We start from the raw sequence: 21,894 nt of genomic DNA on the forward strand, positions 1-21,894 counted from the left end.
CCGGGGCGGGGCGCCGGGAGGCCCCGCCCACATTGCGGGGCGGGGCCCTGGGATCGCTGGGGACCGAGGGCCACCTGTCCTGACCGCAACTAAGACAGTTACTGTAACTGTATTCGGGCTTCTTGGCGTGTCCAAGGAGCTGGCCACCAGCAGTGGGAGGGCAGCCTAGGCGGAGGAAGGATTTTCACAACATACAACGTCCGTCTGTCAAAATTTACATCACATCCACGTTTCATCTCCACCACCACCCATCTGTCCGTGAGCAATTTTAAACCTTAAAGGAATTATACAGGTGGCGCACACCTGGAGTCCCAGCCACCCAGGGGGCCAAGAGAGGAGTAGCGCTTGCTGGGTAATATAGCAAGATCCCGTCTTCTAAAAAACTAAAAGTAATTACCAACTATTAAAGACGTGATTACATAAAATAAATATGCACCTGGGAGGATGTGGGTAATACTGTGCAGAATTCTAACCCTCTTATGTAGATACTTCAAGGAGAGGGCAGCGACTCCTCCCCCTCAAACGCAGCTGCACATCAGGCTTCCAAAGGAGCTAGGCAAGGGACAGAAGCTGCAACGCCTTCCTTTCCGGAGCAGGTGATGCAGTGACGGGGGGTGGCAGCTCACACTGCGGTCATCCCCTCCCCCAGACCCAGAGTCCCAGTCTCGTCATAAAAATGAAATAAAAGGCAGATAAGCGCCAATGGAGGACCATTCTACGTAACACCTCAGCAGTACTCTCAAAACCGTCAAGGTCATGGGGCACGGTGGTCCGATCCTGACGTCCCAGCACTCAGGAGGCTGACACAGGAGGATTGCAAATTCAAATCCAGCCTGGGCAATATGGGACATCAGGGAGACCCTATGACAAAAATTTTAAAGATCATAAGAAAATGTAGCTCAGAGTGAAGGTTCTACTTCAATCCCCCAAGGTGGGGAGAAAAAAATGCCAAGGGAATAACAGCAACAACAAAAATCTGAGAAACTTCCAACCAAGAGAAGCAGCATGAGGAGAACGAAGATACTGCATTGTAGATAGGATTCTTAAAGAGAAATTAAAATGCATTAAGGAAAAACTACAGAAATCTAAACAAAGTATAATTAGGAATCATTTATTAATAATGATTCATTAATTGTGAGAAACATGGGGGAAGATGTTAATAGAGGAAACAGGTGTGGGGTGTGGAAAAAACTGTACCATCCTCAACATTTTTCTGTAAATTTAAAACATCTAAATTAGAAGATGGTTTTGTTTGTTTAGTAATTGCCTGTCTCAAAATAAAGGCTGTTTTCATCATGACAAAGGGTAAGATCACTGAAAAGAAGCAAGTTTTTAACTCTTTCCTGAGTGCACTGGGCCACGTGCCACAACCTCTCTCCACCCGTCTTCTCCCCTGTAAAATGCGGCTGTCAAACCAAAACTCAGGCCTCAGATCTGTCAGGACAGCCGTTCCCTGAAGGGCCTGCCAGAGCCTGGGAAGCAGTGCACCCTAACCTGGATGTCAGGGTCACACACAAAAGCAAGCAAGGGTTAAAGGTAGGTCCCATTTGACCCAGCTATTCCCTAGTGGGTATCTTCCCAGGAGAATTAAAAGAATCGTACCACAGTGATATATACACACACCCATGTTCACAGAGGCACCATTTATAATAGCTAAAACTTGGAAACAGCCTAATTGCCCACCTACTGGAGACTGGATAAAGAAAATGTGATTTTAAAAAACATATAATGAAGTACTACTCAGCCATAAAGAATAAGAAATTAGAGATATAGCTAAATGGATCCCATTGAGGCCATACTCTTATGTAAAATAAGTAGGACACACATATGTAAATACTGAACAGTTTCTCTGGTGTGAGAAACAAAGCATAAATAAGGATCAAAAGGTAGAATAGATAATGTGAAACAGGAAGGGGAAGTGGAAGGAGTGGGGGAAAGGAAAGAAGGGGATGGAATTAATAAGGGAAAGGCAAAAATGGAACCGAAGTCTTGGCAAATAGGGAGAGATGGAGGGGTCAAAGGGAGGGCAGGCGAATGGGGAAAAAATATGAACCAAGATATACTGTGTAAAAGGTACAAATTTCCAGTGATGGATGTCATTATATTCTACACCTAAAATGTAATGATAAAACTAATTTTTTTAAAAAAGATATATTATGTACACCATACAGATTCCCTATGATGAATGTGATCATTATGTATATGTAAAAGGTACCAGTAAAATCAATTAAAGAAAAGTGTCCCAGGTTGGGCTGGAACTTGTAATCCTCCTGCCTCAGCTTCCCACATAGCTAGAGATACAGATGTACGCCACCATGTTCAGCTTAAACCTTTACTCCTTAAACCTTTGCTCTCAGTAATTTGTTTCTGCAACAGAAAGCTGACTAACACACACCAACCCATTTTCTAAGTCTCCTGACACTAACTGGATGTCCTAGAATTTCTATTTATTTACTTGTTTGTTTGTTTACCAGGGATCAAACTCAGGCCCTTCTGCTTGCAAGGCAGGCAGCGAAATCGCTAAGCTAAATCCCTGGCCCGGTCCTAGAATTACATTAGCCTGATCATTTTCTTCTTAGGGATTTATCTTCAGAAAAATATAATGTCTGCCTATGAATTAAAAGACTAAAAAGGAAGATGATAGCTCAGGCTTGGCCGTGCATGCCTGCAATCCCAGAACTGAAGGAGCCTCAAGCAGGGAGAGACTGCACATCTAAATCGTGCCTGGGCAGTTTAGCGAGATCCTGTCCCATGAGTCAGTGAATAGGACTGGACATGTAGTTCAGTGTAGAGCATCCTTGAGTTTGATCCCTAGTAAAAGAGTTTAAATGGCGCTGATGATGATGGTGGTGGAGTATTTTTGAGAGTCTCAACATATTCTATGCACTGTAAGAGGATTAACTTACTTAGTCCTACAGTGATCCCACGAGGTAGGGACCAGCATGCTCTCATTGTACAGGTGAGGAAAATGAGGCCTGGAGTCCAAATGTCCCTCCCCACAGTCACACAACTCGCCAGTGGTAGAGCTGAGATTTTCCCAGTAAGTCTGACACCCAAGTCTGTTCTTGGGATCCTGATAATATTCTTCTCCGCACTGTTCAAGCTCTAAAACCTTAAACAAACAAAAGAAGACTGTCCCACTACAAAAAGTCAGTTGGATAAATTATGCAGCATCCATTTCATAGCATACCAGGCAACTCTTAATATTATCCAAGGATTCACATAATGACATGAAAAACTGCTCACAATGGGATTAACAAAAAAGAAATCTGAGAGATAGAAAGTATACAATCCAACTTTAGTAAAAACATGTGCACACGCCTGTGCACGTCTGTATGTAAATGAGATCACCACCACCCAGGCACGAGCAGTTACTTCTAGATTATAACAGTAGCCCTTTTTCTTATCACTTTTCTGCATTTTTCAACTTTTCTAGAAAGCTATGTTCATAACTGAGAATTGGAATTTATTAATTTGAAACATATTATAGGATACCTGTACTCTGCCGCTGCATCAAACTCTTAGTAGGTAAACACAAAGACGCTGAATTATTAAGCTTTGTCAGTTACAAGCAGTAATAATAACTTTACCCCACTAGGAACTGGCTGTACGGGCACAAACAAACCATTCCATCCACCAAGTTCACAGTTTTGACATCTGCAAAATAACTGATAGCAGTGATTCTGGACCTGGGGTGATACACTCCCCAGGGGTACTCAGGGAATTCGGAGGGGCCGTTCAAATAACGACCGTGAATTTGGGATGCTAAGGTCAGACGAAGTCCAATCATTTCACCTGGTGGAAGAGGCTTTTGCTTTTAGGTGGTGGTGCAGAAGAACCTTCTTTCATAATGTCTAAGGCTCTGCTTATTCTGGTAGGTTTGATTCACAGGTACTCTTTGATGTTTGCAACTGTCCCCCATTGCCTTTTTTTTATTATTAGAAATGATTCCTCATTTCCACATTCATACCAAAGGTTCTAATATGTTTGGGCTGGTAAAAGAAAGCCACACTGTATATAAGGAAATTGTAGGAAGTTTAAAAATACATTGTTTTTGTGTTTGAAAAAGCAGTACACAGATTGCTTCCTCCATTTAATTATCCAAGTGATCAAAACGCTGGGTTGGAAACACTTGGAAGTCCTCAGGAATGGTGTCCTCACAGCGATACTTGAGGTTGGACCAAATGATATTTTCTTGAGAGAAGCAGAACACGCCAAGTCAGCCTCCCCGCATGGTGGTGTCTATGGTGACTCCTGAGTCAGCCACCAACTCAGAGCCTTCCGAAAATCCTACCCTGAAATAGCCCACCTGGGGCCTGTGCTGCAGGAACTGGTGGTAGGACACCTTGTCCTTTCACAGGAGTCTGACCTGGTCACTAGTATCCCCTGTGTGCCACAGAGTTCCGGAGTTGTTCCCCGGGACCCGTCTTGGACTTCACAGCCTTGAGCTGAATGCCAGGCTCTGCCACAGCTCTGAAAGGTGTGGCTTGCCAATAAGTCTGCTCTGTCTGCTTCCACATGAGCACGTAGGAACTGGAGCCATCTTGGCAACCAAAGATAAAGCCTGCATAGTCATCGTCTGGGTGTTTACACAGAAGGCCCCTTCGACTCCATTTAAAGCCGTGTACCCCACAGCCAGGCCAGGATTGCTGTGCACAGTCTGTACAGTCTCCATGCCCTACTTTCAGGCCCACCCAGCCGGGGTCGATTAGGGTATCACTCCGGATCCAGGACCACTGTCTGGTAGGCCCTGAAGTCAGTCATGGTGATCTCCGCATTCTCCAGGCAGACGCCAGTCCGGTCAATGATCCCTGGTCAAAGTCAGTCTCACAGATGTCTCCCACCCATCTCTGTTACTATCTCCCTGGGCTGGGCTGGGGACCAGCAGGCAGTTGTCTGGTTCAGGGGGCACCAGGTCTGGGATGCCACTATTATCCTCATCATCACCACAGTCCCCACAATTCCATCCCTGTGTTCAGCTGGGCACTGTTGATGACAGCGGGGCAGATGTCTGTGCCATCCTCCCCACGGCCTTTGAATACGTATATTTTTTCCTTTCTGAAGGCATTGCCAGTTAACCAACTGCAGCCTCGGCCCTCAGGGCTGTGGTAGATTTCCCCAGGGAGGTCAGCCAGAACACATTCCACACTGGAGGGGATGTTTATAGCCGAATGCTCACATCACAAGAACAGAGAAAGCCCACATACATAACCCAACAATGGGCTTCAAGGTCCTAGAAAAACAAGATGAAACCCAAAGCTGGTACAAGCAAAGCAATTATAAAGATCAGAGCAGAAATCAATGAAATTGAAACAAAAAAAATTTACAAAGAATTAATGGATCAAAGAGTTCTTCAAAAGAATAAACAAAATAGAACAACCCTTAGCCAATCTTACAAAAAAAAAAAATGGGAGAAAAGAAATGCAATTAGAAAGGAAAAAGGTGATATCCCAATGGGCACTGCCAAAATCAGAAAGATGATTGCCAGGCACGGTGGTACACACTTGTAATCTCAGCACTTGGAAGGCTGAGGCAGGAGGATTGCTGTGAGTTCTAGGATAACATGGGCTACATAGTGAGTTTAAGGCCAGCCTGAGCTACACAGGGAAACCCTGTCTCAAAAACAACAAAAACAGCAACAGCAAAAAAGATTATTAACAACTACTTTGCAAACTTGTATCCCAATAAACTGGAGAATTCAGAAGGAATGAAGAGATTCCTAGACACATATGAAGTGCCAAAACTGAATCAAGATTTTAAAACCTAAAATAACCCAATAACAGGCAATGAAATCTAAGCAGTAAAACAGAAAAACCTAAGAAAAACCCAGGTCCAGATGGATTCACTGCTGAATTCTTAAACAAACAAACAAACAAATCCATCAGGGAAGCTCTAATACCAATATACCTCAAGCTCTTAATGAAACTGAAGGGGAAGGAGTACTCCCAAAGACATTCCTGGAAGCTACTATTACCCTAATTTCAAAGCCTAAGGGACCAAAAACGAGAGCTGTAGAGAATATTTCTAATAAATACAGATGCCCAAATCCTCAACCAGATACTGGCAAACAGAATGCAACAAGTCATCAAAAAGATGACCAATTATCATCCCAGGATGCAAGGATGGTTCAATATGCATCATATAGCTCAAATTGAGCTTAAACTCACTATGTAGCCCAGGCTACCATTGAACTCATGGTGATTCTCCTGCCTCAGCCTCCTGAATGCTGAGATTACAGGTATGTGCCACCAATACAGGAGAAATACAACTCCCAACCTGTTAAATGTCAGATGTGCTGAGTTCATCTATAAATTAAAATAAAAAAATAAATTCCAAGGGACATTGGAGTGAGTTTAAGCATAGGAAAGATTTAGCTCCTGAGAGATAAGAGGGGCCCTGAATGGGTTGCTGAGGCCTTTTGTCAGAGGTAATCTATACAGCAAAGTCACAAAGTGGGTAGTAGATCTTTGTCTGAGGAAGAGCTGGTGAAAAAATTTTCCCACATTGTGGGTTGTCTCTTCACACTATTGATTGTTTCTCTTGCTGGGCAGAAGATTTTTAATAAGAAGAGATCCCACTTGTTGGTTGTTTGCGCTAGTTCATGGGCAACTGAGGTTCTGTTCCTAAAATCTTTTCCTACATCAATGTCTTTAGGAGTTCTACCTAACCTCTCTTCCAGCCGGTTTAGTGTTTCTGTTTTAATATTTAGATCTTTAATCTATTTTTATTTTAGTTTAGTGCATGGTGAGAGAGATAGGTCTAGCTTTAATCTTTGGCAAATTGAAACCCAGTTTTTCTAGCACCATTTATTAAAGCAGCTATCTTTCCTCCAGGGAGGATATTTGGCTCCTTTGTAGAAGATGAGGTGGCTGAGTGTGTCCGAAGTTGTTTCTGCATCTTCTAATCTGTTCTACTGGTCCTCAGGTCTGTTCCTTGCCAGTACCATGCTGTTTTTATCACAGTGGCTTTGTAGTATAGTTTCAAGCTGGGGATTGTGATATCTCCTACCTTGTCTTTATTGCCTAGCACTGCTTTTGCTAGGCAATAAAGAGGTCTCTTGCTAGGTCTCTTGTTGTTCCAAATGAATTTTGGATTGTTTTTTCACAGTCTGTGAAGTATTTATAGCTAAATGGATGCATAATGAGGTGATACTCTTAAGTGAAATAAATAGGACGCATATGTGTAAATACCAAATAGTTTCTCTAGTGTGAGTAAATAAGGACTAAAAGGTAGAATAGATAATGTGAAATAGGAAGAAAAGGGGCAAAGGGGAAGGGGAAATGGGAAGGGGAGGGGAAAAGAAAAATGGGGATGGAATTAACATGAGAAAAAGAAAAAATGGAAACAAAGTCTTTGGAGACAGGGAGGGGTGGAAAGGTTGAAGGGAAGACAGGGGAATGAGGAAAAAATAAGAACCAAGATGGATTGTGTAAAGGTGCAAATTTCCAATGATGAATGTCATTACATTTTATACTTTAAATGTGCCAATAAAATTTATTAATTTTTAAAAAGTTTTCATCAAAACAAAACAAAAAGTCACAACATGGGTACAACATGGATCAAACTATAGCCAACCTATAGGATTACAAATACAGCTACTGAGCTAATATTGATCGAACTGGGAAACCAACTGTGCAGCAGGGTTACGTGGAAAAAAACAGACACACTGGAGAAAGGATGTGTCCAGGTGCGCTGGTATCTACCTGGCTGAGGGCTATGGGGACTTTACTGCGCCAGGTAATAATTACAGAATAATGTCTAGTTACTGTGTATCCCTCAGGGAGACTCAGAGGCCTGGCCTTCTTCAGATGCACCTCCAGCCACAGTTCTGATGTCTTTATTCTTCACTGACTTACTTGAGAGCCCAGTCCCTCTCTGATTGTATATTAATTTCTGTCTAACTTAGCTGCCTGTGATACCACCACATCTAGCTATTTTATTTTTTCGGCACTGAGGACTGAAGCCACGGCCTTTGCACTGAGCTACACCCCCCAGCCATATATATATGTATGATTGGTTTTTAGACAGTGTTTTACTAAATTGCTAAATTGCCCAGGCTGGGCTTGAACTTATGATCCTCTTGCCTTAGCCTTCAAGATTACTGGGATTGCAGGTGTGTGTTAACATGCCCAGCTCTGCCTAGATTTTATGGTGGAGAGAAGGTGTTAGGTGTATGAAAAGTAACAGAGGAAGGCGGAGGAAATTGCCCTTTCTTGGATCTAGATTGCTTCGTGGTGTTTAAAGATGACACTTCTTTATTTGGGGCAAAGGGAGGCAAATTTCAAGGTAAGTCAGACAAAGGCAAATGCGTCTGAGGTCAGAGGAGGCCCACCCCAGTTCCAGTTCGGGACACTCTCTGCCACCAACAAAAGGTCACTCACAAAGCTCACGAAGTTTCTTCTCTTATGCAGTCCAGGCCAACCCGGAACTTTTGATATAGCCAAGGCTGTCCTCAAACTCAGTCTGCCCAGAGCTGCTGTTTCAGTTGCTGAGGGTTGCTGGGGCGCAGGCAATGGTTCTGTTGGCAGCCAATCGGGTTCACGCAGTCCAGTTCACTTCCTTGCCATTGGCTAGCCTGAGGTCACATGGTTTGGTAAAAAAGGAGAAAGGATCTATTCCGAGCTAGCTCCGAGATGGAGCGCCCCACGTGCCTCACATCACCATCTCACCAACTCACCATGTACGGTGGGCAACGGCCTCTCAGAGCATGGAAGCAGGGTGTGGAGCACAGAGAGACGTGAGATTTCCAGGCTTGCTGTGTTACTTCCGGCCATCCTCAGCTCGTCTGGCAGCCAGGCGTTCGCATCTGGGCATTCTGTCACTTCTTTGGGGCTGGGAGGGGGTTCTCATGCGCTCAGCAGGAGGAAGTTTCGAGGGGTCGCTTATCTCTAAGAGAAAAACAATCCAACCTTTAAAGCTTCGTTTCGCAGTGCCCTTACAGTACCCAGAGCGAAGGCCTCAGGGGCAGGCTCTCTCTGCCCCTCTCCCGCCCTCCTGGCTCTTGCCTTCGTGGTCTCCCAAGCAGCCACAGCAAGTAGAGTGTGGATCACAAGAACAAGAACTCATCTCCATGAAGCCAGACATAAAGCCTGAAAATGTCGCTCTCCTCTCGCCCTGCTTTTCTGTTCAGGAGCTGGCTGAGGACTGATTCTCTGACCTGCCCTGTGTGCCCGTAGATCAGGTCAGACAGTTCTTTACAGCACATACAAGTGGGCCAGTAGGTTTTCCCGATAGACAAGGGTGTAGAAAAGACAAGTGTTTATTTACATGGGGTTCACTGCCAAGGGTGGCAGCTGGCCAGTGTCCAAGAGAGAAACTGCAGGGTCAGGAAGAGGGACGGGGGCTTTTGATGAGGCTTTGTGATGCTTTTCTGAGGTTTGTGATGATCTAAAGATGTCCTTCTCCTGGATCACTTAGCACTCTGCAGATCTCCCAGGGGCTCCTGTACTGAGTTTACAATTATGTTTGCAGTTGCAGTTTCCACAAAGTCCTGCTCCTCTAGCCCAGAAAGCTTTTATCTTTACATAAGAAGATGACAAAGAGGCCTATACATCTCTTTGAGAGAAAAATGGGTCAGGACCCTGCGAGGACTGAATGTATCTGACTCCAAAGGTTTGGTTTCTTGCCATTGTCTAAAGGCCCAAGGAGAGCAGGGTGTCTTTACCGGGAGCTCCTTTTTTAGTGGTGTTAACCCTGCCTTGACCGTGAAGGGATGTAATCCTGTCCTCTGCCTATGAAACACTACTACTACCGGCCTCTTTTCAGCACTGGGGAGCCCCCCCCCCGACCTGGGGCTCTCACCCCAAGCTGGTCTTGGTCCAATCTTACTTCTCCATGGCGGTCAGTCTTCACCGAATCTGAGCATAAAAATGGAGCACTCACCCTGGGTCCGTGGGCCTTTGTTCCATCCAGATGCTCCTGTGCGTTCTGTAAACCTGGGGTTAAATAAAGTTGGCAGGTTTTTCTTTTGTTTCTTTTGGTTTCCCCTACATTCTGGCCCCGTCCCACTCCCGCACTTGGGTGTGTCCCCTCCCAGGGGCCTCGGAGACAGCGACAGCGCTGACCCACCTGAAACACATCTCCTCCCTGGCTCAGGACCCCCTGGACCCCACACCGACACCAGCCATGGACCATTCCACCCTGCTCCTGAGCGCAGACCTTCCATTCCCTCCCCATCTCCCCGCTCTGGGAGGATCTCACTTAGCTCCCTGCCTGCCAGGAGCTGGCCCTAACAAAGACCAGGAGTCCCCCAGGGGCTGTACGAGCCCAGAAGCCAGCGGGCAGGACACAAAGGCCTAGCAGCCCTTTCTGCAACAGGGATGGGAAATCAATCCCCCAGCCTTTTGTGCAGACACCAGGAAGCTGTAGAGCCCTGGGCTCCTGCTTCATTAAATGTTAATTTTTAAAAACAACCGCTAATCAATTTACTGAACAGGTGGCTTAGCCATCTGCAATGGCGACTTCAACCTCTACTCCTGTTAGACAGGTGATGAGACATTAGCGGGTCGGGTCAGAGGGACAAAGGGGGTGTCCAAAATGGTGTGTGTTGCCAGCTAAGTAAAGGAAGACTTCGATGTATGATGCATTGCAAATCATTTCTTAAATCTCAGACCCAAAGCCATCCCCCGGAGCACAGGGACACCTCACAGTCACAGACATCTGGCCGTCTATCCCCGGCCGTGGCAGGAATGGGAAACGTTCTGTAAGACTCTCCTGCCTTGGTGAGGAGGACAGGAAGACACCGCCCAATTCCAAAGTAACTTCTAAGTAAAATGTTGCTAAGCATCATAATTATCCTAGTCCTGAGTTCTAGAAGTGACTCTTGGGTGTGTAAGAAAGTTTCCAAACTCACACTCCGTACAGGTGCCTTCCTTGTGCGTACTTGGAGGTATAACTTTACATCTACTTTGCAATCCACTCTACCTATACTTCTGCACGGCCTACGTGTCTGGACTGAATGCTTTCATCAAACGTAACTGTTTCAAGACAGTCTACTAAGCTGCTAAACTGCCCCGACTGGGCTCAACTCGTAAGTCTCCCGCCTCAGCCTCCCAGAGTCGTGGGATTACAGACATGTGCCACCATACAGGACTAGAAGTGGGATTTAAATATTTAAATGCATCCCTCACGGGTTGGACAGAATGTAACCTTAAAATGTATTTTCCTTCTTGCACAAAGAGCAGGGCCCCGCTCCTCACTGAAGAACAAGATGGCGGCCCTCCTGCAGACCACAGCATCCAGGACCATACCTGGCAGCCTCACACTGAGCCTGCTTCCAGCACTCAGAGCCAATTAGGACATGACACGGACACATCCTGGCCATAAGCACTCTGCAGCAACAAAGCTAGAAGTCCACCAAGGGGCATTTGGGGCCATGGGAGGAACAGATGGAAGGGGACAGGAGGAAAGGTCTGTCGCCCCCGCGCCCTATGGCACCCTGTCGTCGGCACTGCGCCTCACCGCACCGCCTCTGGACAGGCTACTCAGGCTGTGACTGGCGATTCACAGCTCCCAGAGTGGTCGAGCTGTGTCTCAGTCTCCCTGTTGCTGTGATTGGATCTGGAATGGCTCCCCATTGGCTCTTGGGTTGAAGGTTTGGTTTCCCTCTTGATGCTACTGAAAGGTGGTAGAAACTTTAGGAGAAGGGGATCTAACGATTCACCATGGCCAAGGTATGGAACCGCCTGGGTGCCCATCAGGGGATGAATATAATAATATATTATATAATGTGATCTATACACAATGGAGTAGTATTCAGTCATAAAGAAGAACAAAACTATGTCACCTGCAGGAGAAATGGATGGAACTGGAGATCATTGTGTTAACTGAAGTGAGTCAGACAAGTATCACATTTTCTCTAATAAGTAAAAATCTAAAAAATAAAAGCGGAAAGGAGACTATTAGACAAGAGGAGGGGACTTAAGGGAAGGGAGGAAGTGTAAAATAGGGCAAGCGGAGGATGTGACAGAGAACAGCTATACAATAAGCCAGGCCCTTGCCTTGACTCCATTTTTTTTTCCACAGAATGTTTTGTTTTGGAAGTGTTAAGTTTGTATTGCTGGGCTCCTGCCCAATGTATCAAAATGGTTTGTAGCTGCCTGAACTGTGTGACTTTTCAGGAACGTTCCGCTAATCTCTGCCCCCTCACAAGAAGATTCTGTTAAGCTCCACCCCCTCTCAGGAATGTTCTGTAACTCCGCCTCCCCACTTCAGTGAGCATGCTCACAAGGTATTGCGTCAAGAATGTTTCCGCCCCCTGCTTCAGTGAGCATGCTTGCCTGCCCTATAGATCCCTATATAAGGAGGCTCTCACTTCTGGTAGAAGCTCAGACTCCTCTAAGCCCACTGGGGCTTGCTGTTGTAATAAAAAGTTTTTCTCCACCTCCTCCACTGACCATCAAATTCTTGAGTCTTCAAAGAATGAGAGCTGTGACCTGGAGCTGCCACACTGAGCTGTAACACTTAGCCATGCCTCTGAGCAGTGGCACGCAGCTGTGACACTGAGCTGTTCTGCTCTGCTGCAACTTATGGCTGTGATCAAAACATGTTGCAGGCAGGCATGAAAATACCACAATGGCCAGGTGTGGTGGCACTCACTTATCAGCACTGAGGAGGCTGAGGCGGGAGGACTGCCGTGAGTTCAAGGCCAGTGTGGGCTACATATACCCAAAATGTAGCGTCCAGAAATAACAGATACGAAGTTGTTATCTCTTCCAGTTCCTGTGGGAGGAGAATTCACCTGCAGGGTAGCTGGGCCATCTGCTTCTGGCTCCCTGGTCACGCTGCTGTTCTGCTGTCCTCACATTACAGAGCCTGGCTTCTTCTGAAGTGAGAAGCACAGGGAGGAAGAAAAACACACAGTGGCAGAGCCTCTCAGGAGCCAGAGCCCCTTATCCTGTAGATAGGGATCCACGGGGACACGTTAGCAGCCCCCAGCACATGCCTGAGGCCATGGTTAGTGCCGAGTCCCACACAGAAGACCGTGTGATACACTCACGCCTGGGGTAAAGTCTAGTTTACAAATTAAGTGCGATCAGAGATTACCAACAGCTCATGGTTCATCTATAATGAAATCTGCAGTGTTGCCTCTGCTGTGCCTTGGGGCCTTGTTAGGTAAAAGGAGGGTTACTTGGGCACAAGCTCTGGGGGCCAGGGTGCCCCCGGGGAAGCAGCAGGCATGGACATGGAACAGAGGGGTGATTCACACCCTCAGCATAAACAGCAGGGTAGCAGGAGATTGTCTTGTGCTAACTCAGAACAGTTTGCTTCTGATATTTTTGGAACATAATTGACCATGCGTAAATGAAACCTCAGCCAAGAGGGAAACCCTGTATGTACCATTATTTCTGCACAATCCTATCAGTTACCCAGGTCCACCCTCTCCAGGGAGGAGAGAAATACACAGAAGCACGAATACCAGGGAGCCGGAACCCTTAAGGGCTATTTTGAGGGCTGGCTGCCTCCAGCACCTTGCTTAAAGGGCTGCTGTAGGGATTAAAGGTATTACTACGAGCCAGGCACAGGGGTGCAGGCCTGTAGTCTCAGCACTCTGGGAGGCCGAGGTGGGAGGATCGTAAGTTCAAGTCCAGCTTGAGCAACTTAGCAAGACCCTGTCTCAAAATTTTAAAAAATGAAGATCTGAGGGTGCAGCTCAGTATAAACGTGCTGGATTCACTCCCCAGAACCACCCCGCCAAAATATGGACAGGAACGTATGGAACAAATGAATTCCAGACCAGTGCGCTGTATACAGCGAATGCCTTACAAGGTTAGCTTTTGTTACTATTGGGCCACAGGACTGGAGTTTCATAGTGTGATGCCGTCATGGCTTTTGAGGTAATAATAGTCTTTCCATCTTCAATCTGGGGTGTTCTTCGGAGTCACCTGCAGTCTTTACTGGGATATTGCCTTTTAAAGCCGCTTTGGATTTATGACCATAATAATTCTTGTTCAAACTTTACAGAAATGTATACTGTCTAACTTGTGTTTGTTTCCAATGTCACAGTGATAAAAATAAAAATGTCCTGCCTCAGCATCCCAAGCGCTGCAGCTCCTCCTCAGTCTAGGGGAGCCCCTTTTCCCTCCACGCTGGCTTAGCCCAGGTAGCGGCCGTCTCCGTTACCTCTGGAGAGATCGCGGAGGTGGCCACCAGAGGGCGTGAGTGAGCAGCGGCGTGGGTTACAGCCCGCCAGGCGTGGCGGGTGCTTTCCCAGAGACGTCCCTGCTGTGCCTACACAGCGCCCTCCAGGGAGATGGCAGGATAAACTGTGTCTCGGTTATAATCGGTGCTCTGGGGCCTGGTCACAGCTCTGCTCAGCCCCCAGAGAGCCCGCCCTCTGGTTGCTATGGATTTTTCACTTCTACTCTTTTTCCCCCCCGCAAAGCGCTGAGTCAAATCCCCTTCGCGACATGGAGTCGCCACCTTTAATACCCTTCCCAGTCTTTCTCTAGCAGGTTCCACGAAGAAATTTGGGCCGAGCCAGGGGCCACTCAAAAAAATGCTTTAATGAACACGAATTACCTGCTTCCAGACTGGCTCAAACTTCTGATCCTCCTGCCTCAGCTTCCCAGGGTGTTGGAAGTACAGGGTTGCCTCACCATCGCAGTGGGATTTTTTTCCTATAACAAAAGTGAGGAGTAAAAACAGAGCGAGAGCAAGGTTTTCTCTACAATCTCTGAGGGGGAGCTGCAGGGAGAATTGGTGCTGTCCCGTCCCGAAGGGGGAAGGAGAGGAGAGAGGGACCCTCGGGAGCCACCTGCACCTCAGGATTGCAACGATAAGGTCACACTGCGAAAGGGTCCGCTTGCCTACAGGGATGGGAGGAAGTTGGGGTCTTTTCTGCAACACATCTGCCAGTTATTAGTTTGTGATTAAATCTGGTTTACTGAACAAGTGCTTTTACAGCCCTAACGGCGTGGTAGGTGCTGTGTGCACAAGGCATTCTGTATGCTACTCATGAGAGCCTCACCACACCCAGGAGAGAGGGCCTGTTGTTGTCTCCATTGTTCAGATGAAGAAATGGGCAAGATTATGACGCCAGAAAGGGCATAGCCCTGGAATAGGAACCCGAGTAGTCTGACTTCAGACTCTATACTTCACTACTGTGTTAATGAATTCAGTGCTTGAATTACTTCACAGTATATAGTGACTGCTATTGTCACCATTTTATCAGTTCACAAAGCAGGAAGGTTCATCTAGGGAGAAAAGTGAATTCAGACTCGCCATGTGACCTGCTGCCCCAGGGCCTTTGCATGGCCACTCCCCTTTTGTGGATGTTTGCTGAAGCCTCACTGCCTTGGAGAACACTTTTCTGAAACCCAGGAAATCCTCTCTATGATAAATTCCTATGGCACCACATGTTCCTTCTTGGCTTCAAACTCACGATCACATCTGTATTCTTGTACTATTTTTTTTTTCATGTTGGGGATGGGAACTGGGGCCTCATGCTGTGCCATTGAGCTACATCTCAACCCTGTCACTGCACACTTTTAAAATTGCTGTAAAACATTACATTTCCTGCTTAATCATTTTTAAGGGTACAGGTGAGCAATGGGAAGTATATTGACACTGTTACGCAGCAGATGTCTAGAACTCTGTACCCATTAAACACTTGCCTCTCTCCTTCCTCCCCCAGGCTTTTGGCAGACATCTGTCTTTTCTTTGGCTTTGTTTTTGAGACAGGGTCCAGCTCTATAACTCAGGCTGGCCTTGAACTCACTCTATAGAAGAGGCTGGACTCAAACTCAAGGCAATCCTCCTGCCTCAGCCTCCCGAGTGCTGGGATTACAGGCGTGTGCCACCAGCCACCATGCCTAGCTAGCAGTCATCTTTTCATTTTCTCTTTCCATGATTTTATTTTTACCTTGAGACAGGGTCTCACGAGGTTGCCCAGCCTGGCCTTGAATTTGTGATCCTCCTGTCTCAGCCTCCTGAGTAGGTGGAATTACACTTGTGCGCCATCTTGTGTCTTTCTGTGAAGTGTGGCTGCTTTAGTACTTCGTATGAGTAGAGTCATATCGTATCTGCCCTTTTGTGCCTGGGTTATTTCCATCATACGGTATCCTTGAGGATCATCTGTTCCAGCAACTGAAGAATTTCCTGCCTTTTAAAGACTGTGCCCTGTTCTGCTGTAAGGACAGGCCACGTGTTCTTGTGTGTGTCTGCAGGTGGGCATCTGGGGTGCCTACAACTCTTGGTCACGGTGGATAATGTCACAAAGAGCACCAGTGTGCAGATATCATTTTCAGATTCTGCTTTGCATTTTGGGGTTCACCCCAGGACAGCGGGCATATGGGGGTTCTGTGTTTAACTTTTTGAAGCACCTCCCTGTTTCCCACAGCGGTCGCCCCTCTTTTACATCGCCACAGCAGTGCAGTGTCCCCACTTCCCCTTACTTTCTGCTCTTTTGATAGTGGGCAGGTAATAGGAGGCGCTTTCAAATTGTGTGTGTGTGTGCCTGCACTGAGAATTGAACCTAGAGCCTTCACACTGAGCTACATTCTCAGCCTTTGCTATCCACTGTTTTGAGGCAGGGTCTGGTAAGTCTAAATTGCCCAGGCTGGACTGGAATTTGCAATCCTCCTGCCTCGGCCTCTGAAAGGGATGGGATTGCAGGCCAGCAACATCTCGCACTCTTGAGGCTCTGAGTAGTGGTAATCATAGGCTGCTTTGCGTTTCTCTTCTGGTGCAGCTGGTGAAGGTTCTGGGGGGGCAGCGCTCTGGCCTGTGGCCCTGTGGCCCTGGTAGGCAGGAACGGGCTTGAAGACAGTGCACCACCTGCAGGGCGCAGGGTCAAGCACGCTGTGCCCAGGACATGGACAGCGCTTCCTAAATGGTAAGTGCTATTTCCCATGGGATAAGGCCCTGCCTAGGGGCCTCCTGTCCCATTTCACCCGTCAGGAGACTGCAGCTCAGACACCTCAAGTAATTGGCCCACAGCAATGAAATGGGAATGGCAGGATTCGAACCTAGGAAATCAGACTCCAAAGTCTAAAGACAGATGGTCCAGTCCCAGTCCCACTGCACCCTAGAAGGAGCACTGTAGTTACACTGCTCTCAAGACTGTTTCCTTATCAGTGAAACAGATGCAATAATAGTACTTAGCCCACGGGGTTGTTTGAGGATTCGTGAAGTCAATCAACACACGTGGGTGCCTCTACCAGGCCTGGATTCTTTTCTGCTTTTATGGTAGAGGCATCCCCGGCCAGGCCAGATGCTAAGTAAAAACTTGTGGACCGAGTAAGGCGCACACTTGACTTCTGCCCCTCACAGCAATGACCACTGGCCAGGTTGCTGGAGAAGAGGTCAGACAAACTGCCCCGGGTCTCACAGGCAGTCAGTAGAGAAGACAGCATTCGAACCCAGATCTGTTCACCACAGAGTCTGTGGTCTTTTGCTTACAATGCTGGTCCCGTCCCCTCCTAGCAGGAGGAAGGTGACAAGGGTTACCTGGGCCTCCGTTTCCTCATCTGTAAAGTGGACACGGTAATGGTATCTACCCCATCGGGGTTCTTGTAGGGGCTAAATTAAGGGGGGGCCTTCTGAGCCACGATGCTCCTGTTCACCCCTGAAAGTGGAAGAGACGCCCCCAGGCAAACCTTGCATCCCACTGCCTATCCAGGTCACCAAGACTCTCCAGGAGCCGCCTGTGTCCAAATGTCACCTCCAAGCCCGTAGGGCCTGTGGCAGTGGCCTTGAAGGCCCTCACTCATGCCTCAGAGGGTGGGAAGGAAACAGGGCCTCCTCGGGCTGCCAGAGCAGAAACCTGGACTCGGCGAGCAGGGCCTGGCACGGAGGAGCACCCGCTGCCTGCGACCGTGCTGCCCTGACTTGCCACCCCTGCCACCGCCCGCCTGGGTCAGCAGCCATGTGGGGAAACCCTGGGGGGTCAGTAAGGCGCCTCCCTGCCCTGTCTCTACCGGGGCTGCCCAGCTGCCAGCTTCCTGGTAGGGCGAGTGCTGCCCTTGGTGTTCCCAGGGCAGTTTCTGAGGACAGCAAAGCTGGCACAGGATCGGAAGGGCACCATGCTGCCTGGCTAGGGTATGGCACATCCTCTAATGGGCCCGGACTCAGGGAGGGCGCCTCGCCTCTTAACATAACCATCGTCATTAACATCTGTTCTGCGTGCCGGGCATAGTGCTGAGGCCCCAGCTCTATGAGCTTTAGCACTTAGGCTCCAGAGCCGTATTGCCTGGGTTCAAATCCTGCTCTGGTCACTTTCTAGCTGTGCGACCTTGGGCCAAGCTGCTTAACCTCTCTGTTCTTCAGGTGCCTCATCTGTAAACTGGAGTGATTGTTAGCAGTGTCTAACTCAGGGCTGCTATGAAGACTCAATGCAATCAACACATATATAGGGAGAGGAACAAGGTAACGATAAATGCCCATTTTTAAACATAATTATCTCCATGTCACAGCTGAGGAAACTGAGGCAGGTCAGGGAAACTAATAACCGCCCAAGGACACGGAGCTGTCCTTTCTTCTCTTACCTGTGTCCATTTCTTCCTACTTCCCTCACCATCCTTGTTTGAGCCCCCACCCTTCACCCCCGGCACCCTCACCAGCCACCCTGTGAGATCCCTGCCTCTTGTGTCCGGGGCCCCAGCACATGCTGCATTCAGAAAGCTCCCCACCCCCTCCTGAATTCCCAGTGACCCCAGATACAGAGCTTCATCATTTACCCTTCCTATTGTTTCATCCAACCCCAAACAGCATACATATGTAGTTTATTCTTAGTGTTTATTTAGAAATAAATGTACTCACACGGGTGAAAAACTCTGCTACCCCATCACCCGTTGGTAATCGCTGTTTAGAGTGTCATGCATGAGATGTGATAAAAAAATCGTTTTCTTAATTAAAAATGTATTACAGTAAAAGACACGGCCATTAAGCCCCCTCACGATCCTACCTCTCGCTCTGAACACACTTACTCTGTCGTTCTTGTTGCTTTCTGAAGCAGCACTGGGAAGTCCTGTTTTGGAGTGTTCAAGCCCCGCCTGGGAAACTTAGCGAGACCCTGTCTCAAAATAAAAAATAAAAAAGGCTGGGGGTGCAGCTCAGTACGAAGACCTTGGGTTGAACCCCCAGTACCATAAACAAAAAAACAGAACAGAATAAAACAAACAAAAAAGGGCTATAAATTCTAGTCTCATACACATTTAACTACACATAGTCAAAAGAGGGAAGTACGTCAGAAGTGAAAGAAATTTTCAGTACTAAATTCCTACAATTCAAAATCCCTGACCAGCCATGTGGCAATAACCCTTCAACCAGCATTTCAGTTTTAGTTTATCGCTTAGGTAGCTTATAAATCTACTAATAATCTGTACAACACATCTCGAAAAGTATCAAGAAGCAGGAAGATTAGGGAGACCTGATTCCTGTGTACGGTCTCCGGACAAAGAGCAGTGAACCTTCCAGCTGAGGATCACTTCCTGGAGGATACACTCAAAACAAAAACGGAATTGCAGGGCTGGGGATTTAGCTCAGTGGTTCTGCCGCCTGACTTGTGAGCGCAAAGACCCGAGTTCCATCCTTGGTACCCCACCTCTCAAAAACAATGGAATCCTAGTTTTCCTAGACTCTGGATGATCTTCCAGAGGCTCCCCAGGGTTGCTACTTTGTGTCCTGTTTGCAGTGTTCCCTGCTGGCAGGAGCAAAGCCACTCCCAGCAGGCCCTGCTCTGCTGCTTTCGGACCTGGGGAGCTCTTTCCAGCCGAGCCTGGTCCAGCTCTTCTTTGAGTGAATCCCACAAAGATTCAGATGCCATGGAAAAAAGCAACTTGTTCTGGCGCTTGAAAAAATATGTAGAAATCTTACCCAGCCCTGGATTATGGACTTCTTTCTTTCCACAGAAAACCCTGTGGGGCGGACTGGCATCGCAGCAGGTGGGGTTTCCCCTGGAAACTGCAGCCCCAGGTGGCTGGAAGTGATCTGAGCACTAGGACAGCACTTTCTTTCTCTGAGGACAGAGGGTGTCACCCTGCCGACACTCGATCTGACAGGTAGGGTTCAGTCCTCCCAGATCAGAGGGGGAGACAGGCCCTGGGAGGTTCCGAATTTGAATCTCAGCCAGCCGGCCTTGGAATGTGGGCTGGTTTCCCCCATGCCTGTCTGCCACTTACTGTATAATCCTAACTTCAGAGTCAAATTGCAGGAATAATGCCATCCTCAGGACATTGCTGCAGAACAAGCGGCCCGGATGGGGGTGTCTGCTGGGAAGGGCTTGCTGGATTCATGATTTTAGACCGTCTTCCAGGGCGGGACGGGACCTAAGTACTTACTTCCTTATGGTGCCTGAGAAATACAATGACCTCTGAAAAGAACTTTGCTCTTCTTTATTGCGCTGATGACAGCACAATGACTGGAAGGCAGAATCGGCTTCAGGAAGAAACGCACTCTCTGGAGGCCAAGTCAGGCTTTATGTTTGCAAACCCGGCGCGTGGGGGCCTTGGGCACAGCTGCAGCAGTGACATCGAGGGTGCAGACAGACCTGCGCGTTAACAGGTGAGAGCCTGGGGGAAATAAAAACTCTGGGTAAACAATCTGTCTTCCCAGGAGCTGGGTAACAACCGAGTAGCAAACGAAGGACCAAGCCACTAACGCGCAGTGTTTATGGGGGACCCAGGCAGAGGCCGGAACAATGACATTCGTGGGCGGGGGGGGGGTGTCTGCTGTGTGTCCCCTGGTCTGACTGGAGGGTCGAGAGAGCCGGCCTATCAGGATAGTTCCGCAGGACTGAGGGCAGACAAGACAGAGACGCAGGTGGGGGTCACAGAGACACTGGGGTGCGCTCCGGACGGGAGGACAGACGCAGGCGCTGTTCTGTGGCTTTTTGCTGCTGCAGAAGGATGGTAAATATTCGTCAGAGGAAGGACACTGGAGGGAGGAAGCGTGCGTTGTTGGCTGAAGTGGGAATTCCAGCTTTCCCAGGCCCTGACTACGAGACGCGGGGGGCCGCTGTGCCTGTCTGGCAGTGGCTTCTTTATCTGAACAGAGGCTGAGAGCTCCCCCCATGCAGGATAGCAGAGCCAGAAGACTGCATTCAGTCAGTGCTGCCTCCAACTCCCTCACCTCCTTGTCTTGCTCTTCCTCCCCTGGTAACACTGATGTTGCTGAAGGCTGTGATCAAAGTTCAGGGTCTGGAGGCTAAGACAGGGGAGTCTGCTGCTCATTCCCCTCCTGACCTTGGCTGGATGGAATTAGTTCACCTCTCCGGCTTCAGCGTACTCATCATAAAATGCAAACTCCGTGCGGTGGCTTGAAGATGCAGTTGCTAAGGTGTTTGAAGGTGGTGAATCCGACACACATACATTGTAAGTGGTGCTTCCGGTGTTTATTATTTATCTGACTAGATTCCTTCTGCACTGGAGAGAGGAAGAGGTGTTAGTGGAGATGGAGGAGCTTATAGCCATGTCTGAGCAGGAAAAGTCCTCTCCCCACGAGACAGTATCAGGTGGAATGCATAAACATCCTCTTCAAACTTCAGTGGGTCACTTGGTGAATGTCTGTGCCAAGATTTCCCAGAACAAGGTTTTCAAGAGATGATTATGTTATTGCTAAGGTCCGATGTCCCCAGAGATAAACCCCAGCTGCTGGAATTATCGGGCATTGTCCTTTTTTTGAAGAAATTAATAGGGGAAGAATAACATTTCCATATTTTCTGGGGGGTACCAGGGATTGAACTTGGGTCCTTGTGCTTTTGGGTCCTCAGCGGTGGAGCCACTGAGCTAAATCCCTGGTCCTGTATTTCCATATTTTTTATAAATGCTTGAACAAATTCTGCTACCTGTGGTATTTTTTTAAAATTGAATTTATTGGTACATTCTAGGTAGACAGTACAGTTACATTCATTACTGGGATCTTGTACCTTTACATGACAGGTCTTGTCTCACTTTT

General features: G+C 47.8%; 2 protein-coding genes and 1 long non-coding RNA gene across 9 annotated transcripts in view; 1 reads left to right on the plus strand and 2 right to left on the minus strand.

Moving 5' to 3' along the window:
• The window catches only part of Tmc7 (transmembrane channel like 7), a 56,507-nt gene extending 53,534 nt beyond the window's left edge, over positions 1-2,973 (minus strand). Inside the window, exon 1 of one of the 2 annotated variants that reach the window (XR_004515247.1) lies at positions 2,907-2,973. The gene's annotated coding sequence lies outside the window, so the exon portion shown is untranslated. Of the gene's footprint in view, positions 1-436; positions 473-2,906 lie in introns of those variants that run through there. The other variant, XM_033758752.1, reaches the window with a different exon arrangement.
• A 5,110-nt stretch (positions 2,974-8,083) lies between these two features.
• LOC104852429 overlaps positions 8,084-21,894 on the minus strand; it is a 24,936-nt gene continuing 11,125 nt past the window's right edge. The window contains exons 1-8 of one of the 6 annotated variants that reach the window (XR_004515249.1): positions 20,280-20,347; positions 18,927-19,012; positions 14,521-14,618; positions 12,740-12,823; positions 11,786-11,872; positions 9,883-9,935; positions 8,678-8,888; positions 8,084-8,575 (exon numbers count right to left, since the gene is read on the minus strand). This is a non-coding gene — a long non-coding RNA (uncharacterized LOC104852429). The other 5 variants (XR_004515248.1, XR_777493.2, XR_777494.2 and 2 more) reach the window with 5 other exon arrangements.
• The window catches only part of Tmc5 (transmembrane channel like 5), a 77,437-nt gene continuing 75,845 nt past the window's right edge, over positions 20,303-21,894 (plus strand). The window contains exon 1 of the mRNA XM_010610067.3: positions 20,303-20,502. The gene's annotated coding sequence lies outside the window, so the exon portion shown is untranslated. The remainder of the gene's footprint in view (positions 20,503-21,894) is intronic.

Source organism: Fukomys damarensis, unplaced genomic scaffold (genome assembly GCF_012274545.1).
Source record: "Fukomys damarensis isolate Sample0158 unplaced genomic scaffold, DMR_v1.0_HiC HiC_scaffold_34, whole genome shotgun sequence".
Classification (NCBI taxonomy): Eukaryota; Metazoa; Chordata; class Mammalia; order Rodentia; family Bathyergidae; genus Fukomys; species Fukomys damarensis.